General features: G+C 37.1%; 1 long non-coding RNA gene across 1 annotated transcript in view; it reads right to left on the bottom strand.

Moving 5' to 3' along the window:
- Positions 1–5748: 5748 nt before the first annotated feature.
- The window catches only part of LOC136793784 (uncharacterized), a 45458-nt gene continuing 23774 nt past the window's right edge, over positions 5749–27432 (bottom strand). The window contains exons 3-4 of the long non-coding RNA XR_010839518.1: positions 13864–14085; positions 5749–6573 (exon numbers count right to left, since the gene is read on the bottom strand). This is a non-coding gene — a long non-coding RNA (uncharacterized lncRNA). The remainder of the gene's footprint in view (positions 6574–13863; positions 14086–27432) is intronic.

The following is a 27432-nucleotide window of genomic DNA, read 5'->3' as shown; positions in this document are numbered from 1 at the left end:
ACCCAGAATATTGACAAGAAAAGAGCAACTTCTGAGCTGAGTGCTTTTTGAAAAAATATCATTCCTGCTTACCCAGAAGTCATCTACATATGTTAATTCCTGGGAGTTGAAATCCACAGCACCTCTTTTGCTGTAGCAACAGTGGGAGAAAATTCTTTTTTTTTTTGCAGCATCACAGAGGGTTTACTGCTTAAGCATTTTATGCACACATATGTGGGTACTCCCGACAACAGAAATACTATGCATTTCTCCTGCACATTTAGGATTAAATAGCTCTCCTTCCCTGGTTGTGTTACTCTCCTGACGCAATTACTGTGTCACAATGTACTATTGCCTGAATCTTCCAGGATCAAGCACTTATCTGCAAATCATTGCTCAGTCATTCTCTGGTCCTACATTCCCAAACTTGATTCAATCATCAATAGTCTGTGCATATCCCACAGTTCTTCACTGAACCTCAGTAACCTACAAGTCACCTTTGTGGCAGGATGATTCACTGAGATATTAATTTTACCTTGTTCCTGTTGTAATAGGAGAATACAAAGAATGAAAGGGAAATTTTCCTCATCCTACCTCCCTTCCAAGAATAATCATGCCCCTGTGACCAGCCTCCCTTGCTTTGTGAGAATTATTTTAGTAGCTTCTTTGTGATTCAGAAGAGACCTTGAAAGCAACACCCCTCTCACACCCAGATCTCTGAGAAGAAGCTGATACTTGGAAAACAGGGATTAATGGCCTGACTTCTGGAGAAAGAGAAGGATTCCTTCAGAGTGGGAGGTTCTTGGAGGGGTGAGAGAGGTATTGTGTGTTTCAGGTGTAGATGGAAGACTTGGCCTTTACTCCCATGCAGTGGCCAGACCTCTGCTGTGGCAACACATGGATACCAGGTATCATGGTCTTTGGAGCCATGACCAAGTTTGGTACAAGGGAGTGTTCATATCAAAAGGACCAGATAGGCTTGGGCAATGAACATCTTAGCAGCAACTATGATAGAATAAAGACTGAGGGCCTTTCTCCAAGTTTCCTACATTGTGTAGGAAATCCTTGTAGGAGAATAGCCCTGTCCCACCCTCCTCTGCCCCATGTGCCTGCAATTAGATTTCCTGCTAGCCCTAACATAACCAAGCCAGTAAACAAAGCATGAATTACCTTTCTTACATCTTAGTCAAAGTGCAAATTTACAGTGAGATGCTCATGAAAATAAAATCTTCATCACAAGTTCCTAGGAGCTGGTGATCTAAGGTATTTTCCCTTGTACTTTTTGGTTTCAAGCTAGTCATCAGAAATCCCTGAGATATGATACAGGAGTTGGTAGGAGTCTAGTATGACAGTGCTAAAACCTCCTCTGGATCTGGTGCACGATAACTAGCTAACTGGCACCAATAGGCCTGTTAGCAGGTGTGAGAGAAAAAGGATTCAGATCCTACCATGCCTGCAGAAGAAATTACATAGAAATGTTGCTGTAGGACTTAACACTAGAAACTCTCCATCAGTTCTAGTTGTCTCTATCTACTACTAGTCCAAAGGCAATTTCCTTCCAAACTTTTAGCATTACAGATTCCCTCTTTCCCCTTGAACCTGAAAATCCAGCTGTGTTCTCTCACCTCTGACATCAGCATTATTGGCTTTGATACAGCCAACCATCTGGTTGATGAGGCATGAGGCAGAATGGAATCTAGCTCACTGTTCCCCGCTGTTTCCACATGAACACTACCAAATCAGCTGGCATCAACATGGATGGTGAGCTGTGATTCAGACTCACAAAGAATGAACGTGTTATATGACCTGGCCCATAATTTCCAGTGACCATCATTGACATTTTCAGGCTGAGAATGAGGTATCTCTTCTTGTGATATCATGGAACTTTTGGAGGATGCTTTTTTTTTTTGGGGGGGGGCTACGCAGGCCTGTCACTGTTGTGGCCTCTCCTGTTGCAGAGCACAGGCTCTGGACACGCAGGCTCAGTGGCCATGGCTCCGCGGCATGTGGGATCTTCCCGGACTGGGGCATGAACCTGTGTCCCCTGTATCGGCAGGCGGACTCTCAACCACTGCACCACCAGGGAAGCCCCCTGGAGGATGCTTTTGGTTAGGTGATCTCCCCAAGAAGTTTACCAGATGATGGGAAATCTTTAGTGCAGGTGATAGTATAGAGATCTAGAAAATTGAGAAAAAAGAGTTAAAATTTTTATCTATTTTATTGTTTAAGTATGAATTGTATCTGTTCATTTACTGTTTGAATTCATACTCTTTCTAAAGCTGCTCTTTATTTTTTCCTACTCCTTTTCAACACCTTATCTGTAAGTAGGAAAGTTCTAACCATCAGCGTTAACCATTTTCTTCACCTCCCACCCACAATAACTCACTCCCCCAGCTTTCCTGTCATTTATAACTTGGGGAATTATAAGGGAAAAGAGACAACAACAACTACAAGAAAGGGATAAGAGTAAGAAGAGACAGTATGATGGTGGAAACAGATTTTTTAATCAGGGAACCTGGATTTAGTTTTCATTCTGCTACTTACTAAATGATTGTATATCTTTGTGTAACATCATTTGAACTCTCTTCACCTCAAATTCCTAATCTGTAAATTAGGGAATAGTAAATGAGGTCAGGTGTGGTCTGTGCAAGCCCTTATTGATATTATTTATTAAAGGAAAATTGAGAAAAGGGTTTTGAACTTTATATTAGACCAAAAATAGAGGCAATAAAATGAAAGTTGCTGAAGAAAACTAGTTTCTCCTTCTCATTTTCCCCATGAGCACTGAAGTAGGGACAATACTTGTTTGGTTTAGTACTTTCATTATGGAGATGAATTCTCTGAATAGATTTTCCCCGGTAGGGTGAGACTTTCTCTCTCTCTTCAGGGAATAGAAATTTAGGATTTAGGAAACAACACCACGCCCTCTACTTATTTATCTGCCTGTGTCCCTGGGCTGTCCATTTGCCCTTCTCCAGCTCTCCTTTGAAACTGAAATATAAAAAGAAAAGGGCCATCCACATCCTTACTCAATGTGACTGTGCAAACCTATTTTGTTCTTACTTTGTATTCAAGACACACACGCTCCTTCTCCTGTAGTATTTGCTGATATACTTTGCACTCCAGCTGCTGCAATATTTAAATCAGTGATTCAGTACACAGACCACACGATGTGCCACTACACTCCAACAAGCAAGGTCTGTCTCTCCGTGGGGACAGAGGATCTAAGCATCTGTCATTCTCTTCCCGTCACTTATAATTAACCACACACCCCTTTACACACATAAATATTTATGTGCAAAAATAAAACTCCCTGGTGCTTTAAGCCAATCTCTCTTCTCCTCAGTGAGCTTTGAAAGTTGCCAAAATGAATGTTTTACTTAATTCAAGACTCTATAAGAAACTCTTTAGTGTGAAGAATTTATAACACATAATTATAGTCCCAGAAAATAATTTTAAAACTTTGGAGTTAGAAGTAGGATACATGCAAATTTCTAGAATGTGAGCTTAATGAGGGAGTGATATTTGTTGTCTGTCTCATTGACCCACCCCAAGTGTTTAGAACAGTCTCTTGTATAAAGTATGAGCTCAATGAATATTTTTTGAATGTTGAATGAATGAATGTACAGAAACCCCAAATATGAGGCATGATTCTGCTGTTTAGGATGAAGAATTTAAGACTAGAACATCTGGGCAAACATTGTGGAATCTGAAAATACTTTGATGTTAAGTGAGAGTAAGCCACAGTGAGAAATAATCACCCACTTATTTATTAATTGGCTCAACAAATCATTTAACTATTGTCAAGCATCATTACATTAAGTCCTGAAACTTTTATAAAAATAAATAATGGTCCTTACCCTCAAGGAACTCTTGGCTTGTGTGTGATTCTCAAAGGATGGTGCATGGAACTCCTACCTGTATTTGTTAAAAGTGCAGATTCCCAGGTCTCACCCCAAACCAACTGAATCAGAATCACTGAGGATGATCCTAGGAATCTGTATTTTCAACTTGCTAGCCAGGCACTTACTATTTGAGAAGCTGGTCTAGTGGAACTCCTGTTATTTTACTGTTACTCAGCAATTACCATTCAGGTAATATTTACATTGTCACAGCCAAACATCCCTTAGTGAATCAATAGAATGTAATAATGTTAAGGTAACATGACCATTTTAGATTAGTTGTTCAGTGTCCTATTGATTGGAGCCTACAAAATGGTCCTCTTTAAAGCCAATCTTTACTGGGACTGTAACTTGAGATGAGTTAAAAAGACAAACATGTAGCACATGTAGACTTTCAGAAACAGGCCTAAACCGAATTTCCTGAGTGTTCACTAAGTTCCTAAACTTCTGCAGATAGTGTTTGAAACTTGCCTCAGGCCTCACCAATTTCAAGTATTCCAGTGTCTCCATTAAACTGTCCTGCTCAGCACTAACTCCAGAACTGACTGACACCTGCACACCTTCTTGAAAAGACTAATTAGGTCCTCAGTGCCTAAGGTGTAATCAGAATCAACTACCATCTGTCTCAGGATGACACAGCCTTAACATTCTGAGTGTTTAGCTTTAATTATGTATTTGTGTAATTTAGTGTAATTTTTTATGACTACTGACATAGCACATCTTTAAACAACTTTGCTGGCCTCCTGTGGATTGTAAGATCCATTTCTCAGTTGTTCTTCCCCATTGGAATATCTTCTTGGACCTCACTCCAGCAGGTAGAGCCTTTCACATTTTTAATTGTCTATGTCTTGTTCACTTCTACTCTTGGATATCTCCACATTGTTCAACTCTGTGATTTCTTCTGGCTCATGAATCATGTCTTTTGTAGATCCTGGCATCTTTAATAACCATTCTCCCCATTTTGACATTCATGCCAATCTTTCTCCAATTCCTCAACAATTATTTTTGAAATGATTTGCAAAAGTTTAATATTTAATTATTTTCCTTGTTCTATGACTCAGAACTGTGATGTTTACCATTTCACTAAGTAGAGAGTACATACTAAGAGTTGATCACATACTAGTGTTGGTTATTATCTATATATTAGTATATTATAAACTTATCCTCTGTGGAAAAGGTATATTAAATTTAATGCCAGCCAGAAAAATGAAAATGGTTTGGGAATTGCAAACATCGGTCACTGAGCTAGATGCAAACACCTCCTCAACATTTTTTAAAAAACAGATTAATAATGATTTGAGATAGCACCATTTAATGTCTTAATGTTAAACTGTTCATATTTGCTGTTAATCAAAACAATTTTTTCAATTCAAAGTGATGGTACTTAATGTTCTGTTAATTATACAAGGAGCTAATCAATTTGTCCCTTAAATGGATGTTCAACTGATTAAGAGAAGCTAATCATCAGTTATGAAATCCATATGGCTCAGATGAGTCAGTGATAAAATGCTTCTGCTAACTTGGGGCCAGTAATTCTGTCTCCTTAAATTACCTCTTATTTCAGTTGGGAGAAGTTATTTTCTTTTCTTAAATATGTAAGTGTTATATTCTTACTTGTGGATTGGAAATTAAAGCCCAGTTTAGCCTATAGTTTAGGAATCAAACCAAGGACAATGCTATGGTAGTTCAATTTCATGTGTAATCCCTAAAGGACAATAACTAGGCACAGGAAATATAATTCAATACTAAGAATAGATTGCTATGAATGAAATAAGACTATTTATAAGTTTAACTCCCCTCAGTGCTATAAACAGGGGTTAGGTATGTTAATTGTTCAGTACTCTAAAAAGATCATTTTTCTGATAATACCATCCGTTCAACAAATTTTATTAAGCATCTATTAAATATCAGGTACTGTGCTAGACACCAAAAATGTAAGTAAGGGCATATAAGGCACAGTTCCTGATCTTAAAAGGCTAACAAAGAATCAAAAACAACCACCATGGTAGAGCTTAAAAGTCCTACTCACAAGAAAATATAAATTCTATCTATGTATAGTGACAAATGTTAACTGGATTATTGTGGTGATCATTTCACAATATATGCAAATATCAAATCGTTATGTTGAACACCTGAAACTAATATAATGTTATATGTCAATTATACCTCAATTAAAAATAATTTAAGCAACCAAAATGACAGATAATTAGATACATTTTTACCTATAAGAGTTACTCAAAAATAAACAAATAAAACAAAAAAGAAAGAGAAGCAGAGTCATATTGCAATGTTCTAAAGCTTATATATCAGAGATTAACAGGTGAATAAAAGCTACTCATGTCAGAAAAAAGCATAGTTCAATGACTCCAAATTCAATTGACTGGCAGGCAGAATGCCTGGCCTCTTATTCTAGCTTGTAGCTGTCACTACCATCCTATTTGACTTTGGGAATATTTAAATTCTCTCTGTATTTCAACTTTCTCATCTGTAAAAAAGAAAAAAAAAAAAAAAAAAGGCAGTGAATTTTCCACCGTACAGTAGAGGTCAATTTTAGATCACTTGGAGGAAAACCAGCACATCCTCAAGGGCTTCTGTACTCAGAATCCAAATGCAAAGTGCATTGGTCAATCAATCATTCAGTCAGTAAGTATGTATTGATTATCTACTGAGTGCTCTTCAAGAATGCCAGGCCCTGTGGGGAAAGAGGAAATAAAATGATTACTTTCTTAATTAGTTGCCAGCCTTGTTAGGAAGAAAACAATTAATATGCAACAATAATGAAGGAGATAAATGAATGAATATTTATTGGGTGACTATTATATGCCAGACACTGTTATGCTCTTTAGACTGCAAGGCGTTTTCACATGTTATATTAGTTAAGAGTGAGCAAGTGTATATAATCAAATACTAGACTGTGTAGTCTATTAAGATCTGTATAAAGTTGGAGGAGAGAGATACCAGTTATGCTACATTCAGAGATAGCTCCACTGAAGTTAGAGGATTTGAAGTAGGCTAAGATGTAAAACTCTTTGGAGCAAGTGAAGTTGGACAGAAAGCAACACATTCCAGAGTAAAGGGATCAAACCCCAAAGAGGCAAGGAGCAGAAGCTGATTGTGGTGGATTTATGGGCATATGCTTTTACTGAAACAGAGGTCATATAGACGGATGATGGGAAACTAGAAATGGACTTTGAATGCCTAATTTAAAATTTGCAGGAATGTCAATTTAGGAGAAAGTGTGTAGAAAGAAAGAAATATTTGAAATTGGGATAGGATGAATTTTTTAGAGTAGGGAACTCATGTGATAAAAGAGGTTTAAGGGAGATTGATCTGGTAATGTCATATTGACTAGATTTTAGGGTTCAGCAACTAGACCATCAGGAGATCAGCTTTTTCTGATCCCATATTTCTGATTTTTGCAACACCCAAATCACAGATTTTGTTCTTATCTTTTGCAGAATAACATATCACTGAGAGATTTTAGATCTGCTATTTGATTTACTGAACCTGCAGTAACAGATGGCTCATGCAATATAAAGTGTTAATCCTACTTTTTCAATTTGAGAATTGTCATGCAAAGATTTTCTCAAAAAGAGGACAGTTGTTTATTTGCCCAACTTATATTTCTTCACGGTCTTCCTATCTATCTTTGTTTTAGCTCAACCCTGAACCAAAAGTCAGCAAAATAATGCCATTAATTCTTTTCTTCCTTCAATATCCAGGCACAATGAGTGCCTGGCTGAGGTGAAATGGGACCATGACTCCTGTGGGGTCCTCAAAGCTTTTTGTGGAATGAGAAGTTGGAGGTCAAAGAATCAAAATGAAAGTTGCCACAGCAACTGCTCTCTCTGCACCGTGACTGGAGAGAGCTTGGAAAGAAGACGAAGGGAGGAACAGTGAACAGGAAGAAGAAAAGTGGAGATAAAGTGGGTGTTCTTTTCAAGTCCAGAAGAGGAGCCATGGGGCCAGTTCAAGACACAAGCTCAGTTCTGCAATTGCCTAGAGCATCTTAGGAAACTCCTGGGCAACACCCCCAGCAGAAGCATTCACCTTCTATCTTTCCTCCTCTGTTTCCCCTCTCTCTATGTATCCAATCCACAACCCCCTCCTTTGCCAGAAACCAGTGCTTTTTTATCCAGACCTACTATTCAAAGGGGAAAGAAGGAGAGTTCTTTGGCAGCACACAGGAGAGGCTGACATTTGATTTTTATGAAGAGTACATTTTTACAAGTTATGCTTCATGACTGTGTACCTATCTATCTATCTATACATCTATCTAAATATATTTTAACCTGATACCCTTTTGTAAGCAGGACCATAGGAATCTTGATTTTCAGGCCTATCTGGAATGCTCAAAAATATTCCTAACTGCCATATTTTGTCCCTTATTTTTCCTATCCCTTCCTCCCTGGCTCTTCTCTCCTCACTGTCTTCTCCTCTTCTCCATTCATGGCAGAAGACATACAAAGCAAAAGAAAATATGGGGACTTCCCTGAAGAAATACTGACTCTAATAGAGGAGACTGACTTTCTGGAAAATGTAGACTGTACAGGGTGACACCCAAACAGCACACTCTTGTTTCTTCATCGTTTTTGTCAATGGCCAAAGGACTTCCCTCTTTCATATATCAGTGGATCTGAAACTGGGTCACTTTAACCACAGCACTATTCGCCAAGGTTCATTGTGCTGCAGCTCTCATGCTCCTTTCTTGCCTCTCACAGAACTCCAGTGGGGATAAGGTATTCTCATCTCTACCAGAATAACTTTATCACTCAGGCATGCTCTCCTGGCCGTTGAACACAACACAGAAATGCTGAGATATCCCTCTGTGCTGGAGAGTTAGAAGAGAAGATCATCTAGTCTAGAGCCTGTATGGAACTTTCTGAACCCTTTTAATATTCAGTTTTTTTATTTCTGAAATCAGACATACTCCCATCATTTCTAGTTTTTTTGTTCTCTTCCCTCCCGCTCCCCACCCCCTCTCTTTTACACACACACACACACACACACACACACACACACACACACACACACACACACACTCTCTCTCTCTCTCTCTCTCTCTCTCACACACACACACACACACACACACTCACACACTTCTCATATTCTATTTTACAGCAAAGAACTCCTATCTAGTTCCCTGTATTTTCCTCCATTTCAAATGCATGTAAAAACATCAGCAATGATTCTAAAGCCATAAATTTTATGATTTGGAAATACTATATTCTAATTAGCTAACAGTGCATGGAGCATCTGTACACTGTTTCAGACCAAGTTCTGACTACTACACTTCCATAGTGTCGTAAGCCCACTCTGTGATCAATTTTGTAATAGGAAATGGGTAAGTTTTAATATTAGTCAAGTTCACCCACTCTGAACTGGTCTTCAGATTTCTTGTCAGTCCCTAGATTTCAATCACAGGTATTGCTGAAGTAATAATTCTCCATTGCTAATCAATAATAATTTTCCATTAGCTAATCAATGAGCTTCCCTGTAAGAGCTTTGACAGTTATCTGAGTATTAAAATAAAGGAATGGGATGGAGTAGAAAAACCAACATTGATTTTTTTTTTAGTCAGACATAGTATCAGACATGTACAAGTTTTCATCTTAACCTCATTGTGATGATTTGAAAACAGAATAATAAGACTCTGATAGCCAAGGATTCAATGGCTTCAAAATATACTGGGTCTATTTGTCCTACAAGTATAACAAAATATATATTTTCACACTTTTTCTTCTAATGCAGTAATCTGGTATCATACCTGTTATATTAAATAACATTCCATTTTAACCTATTTAAAATTCATTTTTAAAATTAAAAATACTTTTTGACTCTTCTTAGAATGTTTCAGACACATACTGCTACATTAGACACATTTCACACCCACATTAATCAAAGCTCAGAGAAATTATTACTAAAGATGTGAGATTGAACACTGTCTTTTGAGACATCTAGAGCAGACACTATACTGCACAGAAGACAATATCCAACTCAAACCTCCATCTACCCTCCTTCCACTTTTCAACAAATCTCTACTAAAAATTTTTATAACCCAAAGAAGCCATCACTCAAGAGAAATTGTTGAAATCTTTACAGCCAGATCTATTTTTTACTTTACTGGGTAAACAAACAAACAAAAGAATAATCAATGGCAGATGTGGTTATATTATAGAAATCCTGCTCTTAGACTTAGAAAAGTCTAAGAGAATGGAAGTTATTTTTCTCCAGAAAGCCATATTGCTCTCCATTAGCAGTGATATTGTCATTTACTTTTACAAAACACATTGACATCAAGGGTCAGCAATATTTTTCTTGAAAGTGCATTCATTCTTTATTCAAAAAATATTTGACATCTATTATGCACACAAATTCAACATACTGGGGTTACACCAAAGCAATCTTGAGAAAGAAGAACAGAGCTGGAGGTATCACACTCTGACTTCAGGCTATACTACAAAGCTACAGTAATCAAAACAATATGGTACTGGCACAAAAATAGACATATAAATCAATGGAACAGAAGAGAGAGCCCAGAAATAAACCTACACAACTATAGTCAATTAATCTACAACAGAGGAGGCAAGAATAAACAATGGGAAAAGACAGTCTCTTCAATAAGTGGTGCTGGGAAAACTGGATAGCTACATGTAAAAGAATGAACTCAGAACATTTTCTCACACCATAAACAAAAATAGACTCAGAATGGGTTAAAGACCTAAGTATAAGACATGTCATCACAAAACTCCTAGAAGAAAACACAGGCAGAACACTCTTTGACATAAACCATAGCAGTATTTTTTTGGATCTGTCTCAGCCTAATGCAAAGGAAATAAAAATAAACAAACGGAACCTAATTAAACTTAAATGCTTTTGCACAGCAAAGGAAAGCATCAACAAAATGAAAAAACAACCCGCTGAATGGGAGAAAATATTTGCAGATGTTATGACAGATAAGGGGTTAAAATCCAAAATATATAAACAGCTCATACAACTCAATATCAAAAAGCCAAACAACTTGATTATAAAATGGGCAGAAAAAAATAAATAAATGGGCAGAAGACCTGAACAGACTTTTTTCCAAAGAAGATATACAGATGGCCAAAAGGCACATGAAAAGATGCTCAACACTGTAAATCAAAACTACAATGAGATATCACCTCACACCTGTCAGAATGGCTATCACCAAAAAGACCGCAAATAACAAATATTGGCAAGGATGTGTCAAAAAGAGAACTCTTGTTGATGGGCATGTAAATTGGTGCAGCCACTATAGAAAACAGTATGGAGGTTCCTCAAAAAAATAAAAATAGAATTACCATATGATCCAGCAATTCCACTCCTGGATATATATCCAAAGAAAACAAAAACACTAATTTAAAAAGCTATATGCATACTAATGTTGTAAATAACAGCAGCATTATTTACAATATCAAAGATCTGTTAGCAACCTAAGCGTCCATCAACAGATGAATGGATAAAGAAGATGTGGTATATATATATATATATATATATATATACACACAATGGAATACTACTCAGTAATAAAAAGGGTGAAATTTTGCCATTTACAATAACATAAATGGACCTGGAGGGTATTATGCTTAGTGAAATAAGTGGGACAGAGAAAGACAAATACTGTATCTTGTCACTTATATGTGGAATCTAAAAAATAAAACAAATGAGTATAATAAAACAAAAGCAGACTCACAGATATAGAGAACAAACTAGTGGTTAGTGGTTACCAGTGGGGAGGGGAAAGAAGGGAGAGGCAAGATAAGGATAGGGGATTAAGAAGCACAAACTACTGTGTATAAAATAAATAAGCTACAAGGATATATAGTACAATCAGGGAAAAGAGCCAATATTTTATAATAACTTAAAATTGAGTATAATCTATAAAAATTTAGAATCACTATGTAGTACACTTGAAACTAATATAATATTGTAAATCAAATATACCTCAATAAAACTTTTTTTTAATTTAAGAAAAAGGAAAATTTGTTTAAAAAATAAAGGACTGGGGATACAAGATTCCTCTTTTTCTGTGACTTATATTCTAGAGCAGTGTTATATAATAGAACTTTCTGCAATGATGGAAATGTTCTATATCTCTGCTGTCCAATATGGTAGCCACTAGCTACATGTGGCTACTGAGAACTTGAAATGTGACTAACACAGTTTGAAAACTGTATTTTGTATTTTATTTAATTTTAATTAAATTTATATTTAAATAGCCATAAGTGGCCAGTGGCTATATATTAGTGTGGTTTAGTGCATGCATGAGTGTGGGTGGATGGTGTAGTGAGGGGGTAGAAACAGACTCCATAAATACTTAACCCAATAAGAAACATCAAATTATACTAAATGCAAAGCAGACAAAGTAGGGTGATGTGATAGAGAGTGTTTGGGAGGCTACTTTAGAATGGGTGGTTGAGGAAGGAATCTGACAGAGTGACATTTAAGCTGCCATCTGAATGACAAGAAGTATCCGTGAAAATATCAGAGGATGAACAGCACAAGGAGAGGGAACAGCTAGTGACAAGCCCTGAGGTGAGAACCAGTTTGGTGTTCCAACACCAGGACAGAAGGGAGATCAGTGTGCCTGCACTGGAGGGCAGAGAGTAAGGGGAGGGAAATAGAGTTGAAGCTAGTGAGTTATAAATAAACCTGTATTTGTTTCCTAAGGCTGCTGTAACAAAATACCACAAACTTGGTGGCTTAAACAGCATAAAAAAATTATATTCTTTCACAGTTCTGGAGGCCAAAAGCTGAAATTAGGACCTACATCCTCTAAAGGATATACGCTCTAGGGGAGAATATTTCCTTGCCTCTTCCCAGCTTCCACCAGCTCTCAGCAAGCACTGGTGCTCCTTGTCTTATAGCTGTATCACTCCAATCTCTGCCTTCGTCTTCATGTGGGCTTCTTCTCTATATCTCCTCTGTCTCTGTGTCCTCTCGTCTTCTTATAAGGACACCAGTCATTGGATTTAGGGCCCACCCTACTCCAGTATGACTTCATTTTAACTTAATTACACCTGCAAAGCCCTATTTCCAAGTAAGGTCACATTCTGAGGTTCCAAGTAGACATGAATTTTGGGGAGGACACTATTTAACCCCCTACAGCATCCATTTTGTAAGACTTTGAAAGCCAGATTAAGGAGTTTGACTTTTATCTTAAATGTGATAAGAAATCTATTGGGAAATTCAGAGTAAGGGAGTGACTAATATGATTTATGCTTTTAAAAAATCATTTTGACAATAGGGAGGAGAAGTAAGGTGGAAGAATGGAGACCAGTAAAGAAACCATTGTAGGAGCCCAGACATGAGAGGACAGTGGCTTGGATATGGCAGAGTTGGTGGAAATGGAAGAAGTAGGCATATTTGAAAGATGTTTTGGAGGTAAAGGGGATGGGATTAACTGATAAATTAGGTATGGGAATGAGGGAAAAAGAAAAATCAAGGAAAACTCCTAGATTGGGGGTTTGAGCAAACAGTAAGTGGTGCTGCCACTTTTAGGCCAAGGCAGAGTGTGACTGAAGCAGGTTCTGTTGGTGATGTTAAGTTTGAGATGCTTTTTAGATAGTCAAGTAGAGATACTGCTAGGTAATTTCACATGCAACTATAGAGTTCTGAGTAGTAAAATCTGTAGATGTAGATTTGGAGATTCAGATGAAGAAACTAAGGCACAGAGAAGCTAGGGAAGTTTTCCCAGGTCATGCAGCTAGTAAATAATGGCAGAGGTGGAGTTAGAACTTGAGAAGTCTGGCTCCAGAATCCATTCTTTAACCAATTTGCTGTACTACTCATTAGCACTTAAAAGGAACTGAGTTAACTGGAACATAATATATCCAATGAGAATATACCCAATAAGAATTCAGCAATGTACTGATCAAGTACAATCACACAAAAATCATTGTTTATTTACACCAACTATCAGAATTTAGTAATTAAACTATAGCAACAGTTGATACCATACCTTATAATTAACATAGATCAGTTTTTAAAATGGCATCCATGATTAGTGACAAATAGCAAAATACTTCAGTTTGGGGCTTCCCTGGTGGCGCAGTGGTTGAGAATCTGCCTGCCGATGCAGGAGACACGGGTTCATGCCCCGGTCTGGGAAGATCCCACATGCCGTGGAGCGGCTGGGCCCGTGAGCCACGGCCGCTGAGCCTGCACGTCCGGAGCCTGTGCTCTGCAACGGGAGAGGCCACAACAGTGAGAGGCCTGCGTACCACAAAAAAAAAGAAAAACAAAAAAACCCCACCACTTCAGTTTATAGTCACTGTATTTACTACCAAGAGAGAATGTGGCACTGGTAAAAAAATTCAAACTTTTGAAGAAGAGAAAAGTAGATTTTAGAAAGATGTAGTGTGTACTGTAGACTCTTTGGGGACTTTTGGGAGGCAAGCATGCACAGTGGTTAAAAGCACAGATGGCTCTGTGCCCTGCCATGTCCTCAATGTGGGACACTGGGAAAGTTTTTAACTTCTCTTGCTTCTATCCTTTACCTATCTCTTAGAGTTATGGTAGGAATAAAGTGAGATAATACACAGAAAATGTTTAGAACACTGCCTGGCACATAATAAATACTCAAAAAATGTTAACCATTTTCAGACTTCCTCAATCCGTCTGTCTTTCTGGCCTTAGTCTGAAATTATTGTCTAAATATGAGGTGGCAAATGTTAGACCCTCTTCAGAAGCTCCTCCCAGTATGAAAGGGTCCGCTCTACTGCCTGTATCTCTTCCTTATCTCTGCTCTTGGGAGCTAAATGTTTTCTTCAGGAAATCATTCAAAATCCCCATTGTCAACCATGAAATTACACTTCTAGAATTTGCCAAATTTATTCTAAAAAAGAATTAAGAACTTATGCTCAGATTTAGCTGCAATGTTGTCATTAATAGTGAAGAAATGAATTCAGAAAAAGTTAATAACAACAGAGGATTGTTTGGATAAATTGTGGAGCACAACACACACAATAGAATCTTAAGCAATTCTAAAAAGAATGTACAAAAATAATGAGTGACGGGGAGTGAAGTTCATAACATTTTTTTTCATTTTTAAAAAGCATGCTACAATGCAGCATATGCTCTGTGGTACTATTTTTTTAATGTATAAGTTAATATAAGCACAGAAGATGTCTCGAAGGTTTTCACCAAAATGTAGCACATCATCCACTCACCCTTCCCACTAACATTGCAATGGTCTGCTAGCTAGTCTAGAAAACCAGCCATTCTTGTGTAAACTCAGGCTAGTCCTTCTCTTGCAAAGCAGAGACTGGGAGAAGAAAGGGGACACACTGGTTACAACTGGAAGGTAGGAGCAGCAGTCTGTACCTTCTAATTCTTCCCTGTATACCTCTTCATGTTGAAGGATTTTCAGCTGGGGTTACTCGTGTCAATGTCCACAAGTAGCTAAAGGAGTGGTGGATGACAAGAGAAGCAAAAGTTACTGTATTTCCTGTGTAGGACTTTGCCCATGGTCACTGCTGTGGTTCTAGGGCCATTGTCCTACCCATGACCTAGGCCTTTCAAATGATTTTATGATTATTCAGGGATTTGAAATTGTTCAAATAGTGAATGATCAAAATTAATCTCCCTGCTTTGTATCACTAATGGCAATATTTTTTAAAACAAATTATAGATTCAATTTATTACTATATTCTTAGTTATGAAATACATGCAATCCTTTTTAACCATAATAATTGAGAGTGCTTGTTTTAACTTCAGAAATGGAAGGGACTTCTATGTGTTAAAGTAATCAATATTTAAGGTCATTAAATCTTTTTATAATACATTTAGATGGTCATTCCACAATCTCTGGTAAGAGATTTATGATTAGCCGTAAAAGTTCATAGTAAAATGTCAGCTTCACATATTTTAATGAAGGTGCTATAATATTTGTTCTAATTTTTGAGATCACTTTCAGTCCCTGGCATTTGTAAGCAAAGAAGAACACTTTTAATGAACGTTAAAGTACATTTTCTCCAAGCTTCAATGTTTCCATCACTTGGAACTATAGGTATAAATTAGCTGGTAATTTGTAAACTAAGATCAAACAAATGAAATTGGCAGTTTTTGACCTACCAAAAAATGACAATTTCATATGGTTCATCCTAATATAATTAAATGTATATAAATGATTTATAAAATAAAGCCCCTAAAAATATTTTTAAACAATTATTTTTACACAGATATATTTGTTACATACAACAGAGTTTATTTGTTTGTTTGTTTTTAATCTGAGATTTAACAAAGGTTTTATAATCGGTATGTTCTAAGGGAAACAGGGACAGGGAGACATAAAGTATAAATTATGTAACTTGCTCTAGGAAGTAAACAGGTTAAATGGGCAACCAGGGAAAGGGCCTCAGAGGTAAAATAATTTTTTATCCATTCAACAGATATTTGTTGAACTTATATATGTGGCAGGCACTATACCAAATGCTGAGAACACACCAGTGAACAATTCCCTCATGGAAACTGTGGTCCAAATTTTTTACTTAATTTTATGTAAATATTCTCACAAGTATATTTCTTGTTTCTAGGGAACATTTAGCTACTATTTATATGTTTTTCTCACACTAATAAAATATTTTTATTGTTTTATATATGACATCAAAAATATTATTTTTTGCAATGAGTTTATATTCTTACTCATGTACCACTGTCACCCCTGTTGCATTTTTTTAATTGTAAAATACATATAAAATTTACTGTTTTAACCATTCTGGCAATATGGTTATTGTTATCAAGTGTGTAAGGAAAGTGTTCAAACTATGTGCATTTAATACTATAGATCTATGTGCATTGGACATTGTGGATCTGTCTAATGAAGTACCAAAAGTTCAAAAAGTAGGAAACTAAATCAAGAAGAGAGTGTACCCTTTGGGAAACTGGCAATCAGAGCATGGTAGTGACTTGGCAGCAAGTTCTAGGTCAGTGTTTCCCAAACATGTTTGATTATAATGTGGTGATGAAAAATCAACAGCTCATAAAATATAATAAGCATCTGGATTATAGTAGACAGTAAAACAATGATCTCTGAGAAAATGTAACTGCTGTTAGACATAATCAAAATTTTATCCATAACACAAATGTGTGTAATACAGGCTGAAGATCATGGGAAAGTCGACATATGTTGCTGTTTAGATTAAGCTGGTAAAATGGTCAAATCTGACTCTGCATTAATTAACAAATTGAACACCAGTCAATTATGCTTCAGGTGACATATGCAACTTCCTTTGCTCTTAGGATTGCCCATCATATCTTGAAGACAGACTTTTGCATACTAAGAGCAACAGAAATATGCTTAGTATTTTTCTCACATATATTTTTGAAACATACTTTTGAAGAAAATATTGCTCCCACCAGGTTTTGGGGGTTGTTTTTGTTTTTGCTGAACCTATTAATATCTTAGGACAGTTTGGGAACACTCTTATCTGCCATGAGAAGCTATAAAGGATTAACGAAAAAGGCTTTGGTCATGTGTGGCACCTCACCATGTATTTCAAAAGGTTTTATGAACACTGAGAATACCTTCCAACTTACGTGGCTATAAGTGATCTCCCCTACTTATTTACCAGGTTGGGACATTATAGAAAGCTAAGATGATCAGTTAATTAATTAAAGTGTTCCTTCTTTAGATTTTAAACTACGAGAGACAAGGAGAGAATCAGCTCCTTATTTAAAGCATCTAGCATGTTACCTTTCAACGTCTGTGAAAAAGAGGCAGTATGGCCTAGTCAGACACACCTGAATTCAAATTCTAACTCAACCTCTTAATAGCTGAGTGACCATGGGCAAATTCATTAATCTCAGGATTTGCTAACCCTGTATTATACGATGGTGACAACTTGTTCCACTATTGCTGTGAAAAGTAAGTGAGATAAATATAATGTGTCCAGTACAAAACTTGGGCACACAATAGAGACGCAACAAATGTAAGGTCCTTTCCCTTACTTATATATTCATCATACCAGAGTCAATCCGAAAAAAAATTATAAAGTGAAGCCCCCTTGTGCTTTCCCTTTTAGTACCCAACGACATTTTCACTTGTGGTGGGTTGATTTGGGCTAAGGTATAATTCCTGGATGTTCAAATTCCCTCTTTTGTCATTACAGTTAATTGGTTGAAAAAGTTGGTGACCTTTAAGGTTTCTTTCAGTGCAGGAATTCTTTCAGCTCATCATTCCCCTCCTCTCCTCCCTACCAAATTTCTACTTAATCTGATAAATTAGGCATCAGCGAAAACCTACTGCATATTGTCCAAGGCTTCCAGAGGCAATTTTCTGGGCACAAGCAATTAGCTGACCTCGGCAAAATTGCACAGTAGGCAAAGCTTTCCTCCTCCCTCTCCTGTGGTACTCACCCCCATACCTGCAGGATTCCTCAGCTGCCTTCAGCCTGCCAGAGCACTCACACCCACCTACAATTCTGACTTCTACCGGTGCCTCAAGCTCTAAACTTTCCCCCTCCATCCCCCTTTATAATCTTCTATTCTCTCTTTGGAGTTCATCTAAGCTAGGTTATACAAGGTAATCTGATTTAAACTTTTCTGATTGACACCTGCATTTTAAAGAAGAATGTGTTCATGGACACATATACACTACCAAATGTAAAATAGATAGCTAGTGGCAAGCAGCAGCACAGCACAGGGAGATCAGCTTGGTGCTTTGTGACCACCTAGAGGGGTGGGATAGGGAGGGTGGGAGGGGGGCACAAGAGGGAGGGGATATGGGGATATATGTAAATAAAGCTGATTCACTTTGTTATAAAGCAGAAACTAACACACCACTGTAAAGCAATTATACTCCAATAAAGATGTTAAAAAATTTCTAAGATAAAAAAATAAAGAAGAATGCATTGGCATAAGTAGTGAAATGTTTATGGGAAATATTTCTGAACCTTTGAACCATTAAGATGCCCTTTGCACACTCTAGGCTACCAGATCTTGCTCTACAGTTTTGTCTCATCAAAAGAATAGAAGCCATTTCTTATATCCTTGCTTATGAAATATTTCCAATTATTATGATGTTATTTCTTTTGTGTTATGATTCCTACTCATCTGGTGTGAAACTCATAAGATTTAAGCTATATTAAGTAATTCAAGATAGAGTCACAGTGGCCAAAGCAAACTTCTGTATTAGTTGTTTTGAAACGTCTGGTATAGGACTGCAAGTGTCTCTCGGTCTGATAAATAAAGAGTGCTATTTTAGATAAGGAATTTGGTTGTTAATGTCCAAGGAAAGATATCACTAGAACAGAAGGAGGAAATGATAGAGACAAGATTCCCTGGGGCATAACAGTTACACCCTATTGGCAGACTCCTTAAAATGAGACCTCTGAGCCCAGTCACTCTTTGCTGGAGGACCTGACTCCATGCTGCTGAGAACTGATGCAGATGGAGGCTGCCAGAGGCTTCTCCTTGGAATGGGTCATTTTCTCTTTTCACTACTTTGACTAACCTGTGTTGTGTGCTAATTGTGTGCAATAGACCAGTGATTTATAAATTGAATATTAGCTACATTTCCTCCATCTCCAATCCCATGATTCTTACCTGGCCTTACCACTGGGCCCTATGTCAAAACACCAATCCCTGTGATAAATTAACCAATACCAGTAGAGTTCTTAGAAAACATGCAAGTCTCAGTGACTTCTTTTTCATATTGCCCTTCAATCTGTAATGCCTCACTATCCTTCCTCCATCTATATAAAATCAGGGGTCTCAAGTTGGTGGCCTAGAATTTCTCTAGGGCCCTGGATATGTTTTGTTTGGCTATTTCATTGGGCCTATGATAGGTAATGAAGCACATACTATTCTTACCCAGCAACGTAAACAGCTCAGCACCTATTGTGTTGTACCTAGTCTACTTCATATATTTATGTTAACTGCACAGGTACTTGAGTTTGTCAACCCCCTACTCATCCTTCAAGACCTCTCATCATAAAATCATCTTTTCCATGAAGATTTGAGAATCAGTCCTTTGCATATTTACAGCAAGTTAGTTGCTAGTTGCATTAAGTTAGACTGCCTAGTCTTATGCAGGGGCTCTGAGTAGAATAGTTGACTGCAAATGCAACCAAGTGGAGTAGGTGTCATGGTGATTTCAGAATGTGGCATCCAGGAAGCAAGAGGTATTTTGAGGCTGACTGAGCTTTTCTGTGCCCTTAAATTGCCCAGTGTAGGATGCTAACTCCTTTACATCTAGGAATGTCTAGTACAGCCACTAGTACCTTTTAGTGGCTCTGGAGGAAGTACTTACCCCTATATCCTATATACACCATGTCAGTATTTATACAAATTTCATTTGCATTATGGAACATCACTTTTCCCTCCCTCTTATGCATAAACTGAACTATTTGGACTACAGCCAGGACCCACTCCTTTGTTACCTTTCTGCTCCTCTAAGCAAAAGCAGCACATCCTGCCCTCAATTCCTTCCTTCCATTGTCATGACTCTCCCAAGAGGATAAACATAATAATAATGAAAGTAATCACCAATTTTTTTTTTAAAAGGCATAAATCTAGTGTCTTGGAGCTTTTCTATGGGCGTACCATATAAGAACCATTCTCCTGGTATTTTGGTAACTGAAGCTCCTTGGACTGGAGATTGAAAGGACATAATATTATTCTAAACCTTATTCTTTTGCAAACAACCTGATGGCAAAATTCCAACATAATAATACTGGACATTTACATAATGCCCTTTTCACAGGCATTCATAGTGCTTTGCAAAATTTGTATGTATTTTTTTAATATTAGATAAGAAAAGAGGGGAAGATGATTGATTTTCGATGGGGAAAGAGGGATAGGTAAAGCCTGGGGAAAAAAAAAAGTGTGAAACAGAAAGCTTAAGAGTGGATTCCTGACTCTGAACCTAATGTTTGTTCTCTCCAATATCTTTCTAATAGCAAAGGATTTTTTTCTTTTCTTGAGTCTGCTATTCAATAGCACCAAGTGAATATTGAAAAGCAAAAGAAGAACATTAAAGTGGCCCTTAGAATTGGACACAGACAAGAGACATGTTTAGAAGGCAAGGTACATTAAAACAGGTTCCAAATAAGCCTATTTTTATGAATTAAGAAACCAATAGCAAGTCAAAATTAGGAGAAAATATTAAATACCCACAAAACAAGCTATATCTTTGTGTACCCTAATGATGGAAGATATAGGAAATTGTTAGCTAGAAAAAGACCAGACTATCCTTAAGTAACTTAGAGATAAGCAATAATAAATTATAATCCATCTGATAAATTTCCCAAAACAAAAATACATCCAGCTTGGACTCACTGGGGATTTTTCAGAATACTAGATTTAGAAGAGAAAAAACAGTACCTGAAATAGAAAAGCGGGGCGGAGGGGGGAGGCAAGGAATATATAGAGTGATTAAATTCTGAGCCTGATTAAAAAAAAAAAACAGTAAAAAGAACTAGTGATGTCATAATAGCCCTAAGGATTTAAAAAGAGTTTCCTCAAATATATCTGGGGGATAAGAAACACTGGAGAGAAAATAGGCCCATTAATAAATTACAAATGAGAGGAAATGAGATTTTGAAACAGTTGGGCTACTGAACTGCTTTTAAATTTTTTTAATATAAATTTATTTATTTATTTTTGGCTGTGTTGGGTCTTCGTTGCTGCGCTCAGGCTTGCTCTAGTTGTGGTGAGCGGGAGCTACCCTTCGTTGCGGTGTGCGGGCTTCTCATTGCGGTGGCTTCTCTTTGTTGTGGAGCACTTGCCTTACCACTGAGTACACCCAAAATGTAACAGTAAATTTCATCAATCCATTTTCTACTTCCATAAGCAAAGCAAACTTCCTTTACAGATGAATATAGATGAATAAAACTAGAAAATATTTTGGTTCCAATGTACTGTATCCATATATATTTAAAGTATATACAAAAGAATAGTTTTTTGCTATTTGTTTACTGATTTATTTGTTTACAGATTTACTTCTGTAGAAAGGATCTGAGGTGATTTATTAAAATAATAAAAAAGGGGAAAAGTCATTTAAAAAATCAGGACCAAGAAAAATATTAATTACGTTAGAAGATCATAAGCAGGGGTTAGGACCCAAATGTCCAAAGTCACAAAATTATCTCTGAGATTCCTAGTAAACCAGAAGAAAAGAAAAACAAAACCAGTTTACTGACTTAACCCTAAGGAAAACTACATACCAATAGTTCTCTGAAGAGGCAACACTTTCTTTAGTACCCAATTCTGAGTGAAATTTGTGATGTGTGGTCACCTGTGGGCAGCAGTGGTGGCTGAGGAGAATAGGTGAGAGAATGATGTCTTAGATAATCTTTACAAATGCAGGAAGTCTTCATAAAATTTTCTCAAGGCCTCCCAAGTGAAAGGTGAAGGTGTGACACAAAATATGACTCAGAGGAGGCAGGCAGTTCTACAGATGGCCTAGAAAAAATCGATTCAAGCAAGCAGCTTTCTGCTGATACATTGTGATCTGAGAAGAAAACCTGAAGTGGTATTGCTCAAAGGCCAATCCACAGATGACATATCAAAATCACCAGAGAGTGCTTGTTAAAACTGTACTTTCTCCAGATCTACAGAGTAGGAATCTCTGAGGGATGAGCCTGGAAATCTGCAGCTTTTACAAGTTTCCCAGGGGATTCTTAAATACAATAGAGTCAAGAACCACTGCCCTGGAGCAGTGGTCTTTAGACTTACTATTTTTTGCTTGTCTATTCTAAAAGAATTTTGAAACACTAGGAAACTAGGTATCATTTCACATGTTTTTAGATTGACATCTAAACTTTTTTATTGTAAGTTTAAGTGGTTAAAAAAATACAATTTCTGATGTAATATTGATGTTTTCAAATAAATCTCTTATGTCACTTTAAAATGTATACAATTAATCTTAAAAACCCATATGCAATAAAATCTAAATACATGAACAAGCTCTTCTTTAGCAGTCAAAATTTTTACATTTTGGGGGCTTCCCGGGTGGCGCGCAGTGGTTAAGAATCCGCCTGCTAATGCAGGGGACATGGGTTGGAGCCCTGGTCTGGGAAGATCTCACATGCCGCAGTGCAACTAAGCCCATGCGCCACAACTACTGAAGCCCCTGTGACTAGAGCTCATGCTCCACAACAAGAGAAACCACCACAATAAGAAGCCTGCACACCGCAACAAAGGGTAGCCCCTGCTGGCCGCAACTAGAGAAAAGCCCACGTGCAGCAATGAAGACCCAAAAACAGCCAATAAATAAATAAATAATAAATTCTTTAAAAAAAACTATTTTTTTTACTTTTTCTCCTAGAACTCAAATTTCCATTCCATTTCCCCCACAGAATTTTATTCAAATGCAATGTATTTTATGCTTGAAGTCTTTTTTTATCACCCTATCATTCTTCTCTGCAAAATATGCATGTATATTGAAATTTTATTTTTTTTATTTCATGGGACCTTAAGTTTCTAAATGTTAAAATTTCTTCAGAATTGCATTAGCATTATAATTATTAGTAAGTAGTACACATTGACAAAAAATAGACGTTTTCATAATAATTTTTAATTATAATGAATTATTTTAGAAATGCTTCTATTAATTTGATGGGTAGACTATTTTCCCTCTTATTTAATTCTTGTATTAATAGGTGAATATTATTTATGGCTAGAATAAGACAGACTTCAGCACCAATTTTATTCATAGTTTTTGCTTTACATAAAGTACTCACTTAGAAAAATTGTTTACACAAAGTAAATAGAAGTGGAAGGTGTTTTGTTATAGCAGTGTCACTCAGATCTTTGAAATCCTTCTGAATTATAAGCCAAAACCCATATAGTAATTTATCATTAAAATTTATATTTAATAAATTTAAGCTGACAATTTGATTAGGTCATTCTTCAGTTTTGTTGAAAGCAAAGAATTGGAAACCACATGACCTGCAAAAGAATTTGTAATCCAATCATTAATAATCATTCACTCTCTTTAACCCCAACAACAACCTTGTGGTGAGTTTAATGCTCTAGAGGTTTTCACACACCCCCCAAAGCACACCACTGAAGTAAGATAAGTCACTGAAGTAAGATTTCAGGTGATTGAAAGGTATTCCATTTTAACAAGTGTAAAAGTGTGATTAGGAAAGGGGAGATAGGAAAAGCCACGGAGGGGCATTTTCAGGCAGATCCACTTCAGTAAAAGAGTACTTGTGGAAACTGAGGATCCAGAAAGATCCCCTGAAAACTACCCTTGTTTCCACATTTCTTAAAAAGTCTTTGTGAAAGTTCAAATACCTCAGTTTGAAGACCATTGTACTAAGTATCTGGACACATTGAGAGTATACTTTCAAAAAGTCCTCAACAATAACGGAGAATTTAAGAGTTCCAAAATTTAATCTCCATCTTCTTAACTACCTGGATTCACTCCAAATGTAGGTGCACTCTAGCCTAGGACAGCTATAGCACAGATTAAAGTAAAGCAGACCACAAAATGCTCATAACAGACAACACAGGGAGATGTGGGAGATCTTCAAGAGCCTACAACTTTTGCTATTATGATTTTGCCAGCACATCTCTCCTTATTTTAGTTAATGGAATTCTTAAAATCTCCTCCGGGGTTGAACTGGCTCTGGATCAGAAAGGACCAGAAGGTCCTCATGTTTCTTCATTGAGGAATTCTGTAATTTTATTGCTACAACCAAGGCTGAGTGTGAGGAGGATAGGAAAACTTTTTTTTTTTTTTTTTGCTTTAATATGAAAATAATTGCCTCTACTCTTGGAGACCTGGCTTAATTAAACTAATCTGATTTTCTACGGGTAAAACTAACAAAAATGCTATTGCTCTGAGTTCTCTAATTATAGAGCAATCACACTTTCTCTTAACAGATACTAAAATCAAATTCTATAACGTTGGATGAGGTCATTGTGAATAGTTTGTTATAAGGTCTATTTTGAGGTACCACATGAATTTCGGTGAATATTATGCAATGACAGGAAGAAACAGAAAGCTTGTTGCAGAAAAAAAAATATGAATTGCTACTAAAATTTATCTAAAGAGTGATGAGGTTCTACAAGTTATTTCACAAGAAGTATGTTTGCTAACCATAACCTCCTGTTCTTCCATCCCAAATTCCTTAAATTCAACCCCTTCTCGATTTCCCCTCTTAGCTACCCCCTTCTTCATTTTTTTCCCTGCATCGCCTGAATGAGATGATCAGCCTTTCGATGGATACTCTCACCAGTACTCTCAGTATCCTTACTTCCTTGAACTTCTGCACATCCATTCTGCCAAGTCGCAGCTCAGAATCAAACAACCATCTGCTCTCTCTACTACTGCTTCTAGTTTGCCAAGTACTGCTGGAGAAATTGCATGACTGCTGATTCATGCCATGGCAGATCAGCAATTCCCAAATTACCTTGACCCTTAGCACTACCTGGCAATCCTTTCATTCTTGCCTGGTTGGCTTCCTTTTCCACTGCTCAAGTGCTATTCCAAACCTCAAGTTATTACCCTTCCAAAGTTTCCTACCATGCTTCCTCAATCAACAGATGACCTAAACGTCTACTTCAGGAAAAATTAGTGTTCAACTTCTTTCCTTTCCACTTCTAATGTTCATCTATTCTTCACCCTCCATAAATTTGTCCCAGAGATAATGTAGTATGTCAGTTATTCCCCTTTCAAAACTGGGGTGTTTTTTGGGGGGGGTTAAGCTCTTAAAATCTGTGTACATTATTACAAGGCAAATATTCTTCTTGGAAGTCATATTCCAAGTTGAAGAAAGAGGCATCAGAATGTTAGGAAATTAAAGGTGCTGATTGGCTATAGAAAAGAGCGCATCAGAATAGCAAGTGTTCTACTTTCAATCATTCCCAACCAAGGACAGAAAGGAAGGTGAGTTGGGATTCTGCATGTGCATTTAAAGTTTTAAAATTCTAACATAATTCCACCAACCAAATGTCACAACAAGAAATTTAAAGAGGTCATGCTTCAGTGATCAATGCCATTTTTGTCCTCTATTTGCTACCACCTGCCATGTCTGCAGTCTAAAAAGCCACAACTAATAATTAGTCCACCTTGTTCCTTCTTTTAACTGTGTGGAGTTCGCTCACACTCTTTCAATCCAAACTTTTCATGGGAACTCCTAGGGCAACCAATGTGAATTACATTATGTTTCACCTGATATGGCTATTCTAATGTAATGTCATATTACGCTAGCTATCATATAAAAATTACAAGTGACACATATGCTTTAGAAAAAGCATTTGTAGAGACTGCCTAAAGAGAAGTTTTGCTGTAGAAGATACTTTATGTACCCTTAAAGTGCATATAATTTGGGGAGTTCTCTCTTTCCAAAAAAGAATACAAAATTATGAATACCAAATGAGGTCCAGGGCCCTTTGGAAGAGGTCTGTGAAAATGAAGGGCTCTGGGGCTTCCCTGGTGGCGCAGTCGTTGAGTCTGCCTGCCGATGCAGGGGACACGGCTTCATGCCCCGGTCTGGGAAGATCCCACATGCTGTGGAGCAGCTGGGCCCGTGAGCCATGGCCTCTGAGCCTGCGCATCCGGAGCCTGTGCTCCGCAACGGGAGAGGCCACAACAGTGAGAGGCCTGCGTACCGCAAAAAAAAAAAAAAAAGGCCGCTGAAGGGCTCTGAAGCTTAAGCTTCATTAGGATAATATAAATCAGCTTTTTTGTATTTGACCTGATATTTAGGACATTAAACAATACCTAAACCCAAAGCATCCAAAAATTCACTAAAATGTAAATACCTGACATGAGCCAAGAACTTCATATATTGTATTTCATTCTTACAAAACACCTTTTAATTTACCATTCTATATATATATATTTACCATTTTATAAAAGTGGAAACTGGGACTTAGAGAATATAGTAAGTTGCTCACAGCCCACTTCTCACAGCGAAGCTAAGATTCAAACGAAGATCCGATAAACTAAATCTTGTGTTATTTTCACTACAATACTCTGCCTTTAAGGTTTCCCAAAAGACGAAAGGTTTAAGTCATTTTGGAGAATGCCCCTAGAAAATCCGTGAAAAGGCTCAGTTAATACTTGAAATTAACATGACAATTCACAGTTGAGAACATCATTAAAAATATTGCTCCAAAACTGTGTGTAAAGAGCATAAAATGGAATCCCCTGGCGGTCCAGTGGTTAGGACTCCATGCTTTCAATGCATGGGCCCAAGTTTGATCCCTGGTCAGAGAACTAAGATCCCACAATCCACACAGCGTGGCCAAAAAAAAAAAAAAAAAAAAAAAGAGCATAAAGAAACAAATGTATAACTCTTATAGTTATCTTCTGATCACTAAGTAAATAGATGAAGATGAGAGATTTTAGGGTCTAGGAGAAACGTGATTCTAATAAGGAGAGGAAAATAGAGGCAAAATCAGAATCTGGAGGTAAGTCTAGAATTACAGCCTCTTAGGAAGGAACTTGGCTATGGAATGACATACTAACAGTATGATCTTTTACAAATTATATCTTCTTGTTTCATGTCTGATATAATTCTACCTTGCCATTGTGATATATCACATTTTAAAGATAGGAAAGTAGGGGCTT

This window comes from Kogia breviceps, chromosome 3, assembly GCF_026419965.1.
Source record: "Kogia breviceps isolate mKogBre1 chromosome 3, mKogBre1 haplotype 1, whole genome shotgun sequence".
Taxonomy (NCBI): domain Eukaryota; kingdom Metazoa; phylum Chordata; class Mammalia; order Artiodactyla; family Physeteridae; genus Kogia; species Kogia breviceps.
Note: the sequence above shows the minus strand (reverse complement) of the source record. Positions and strands in the feature narration are given on the sequence as shown.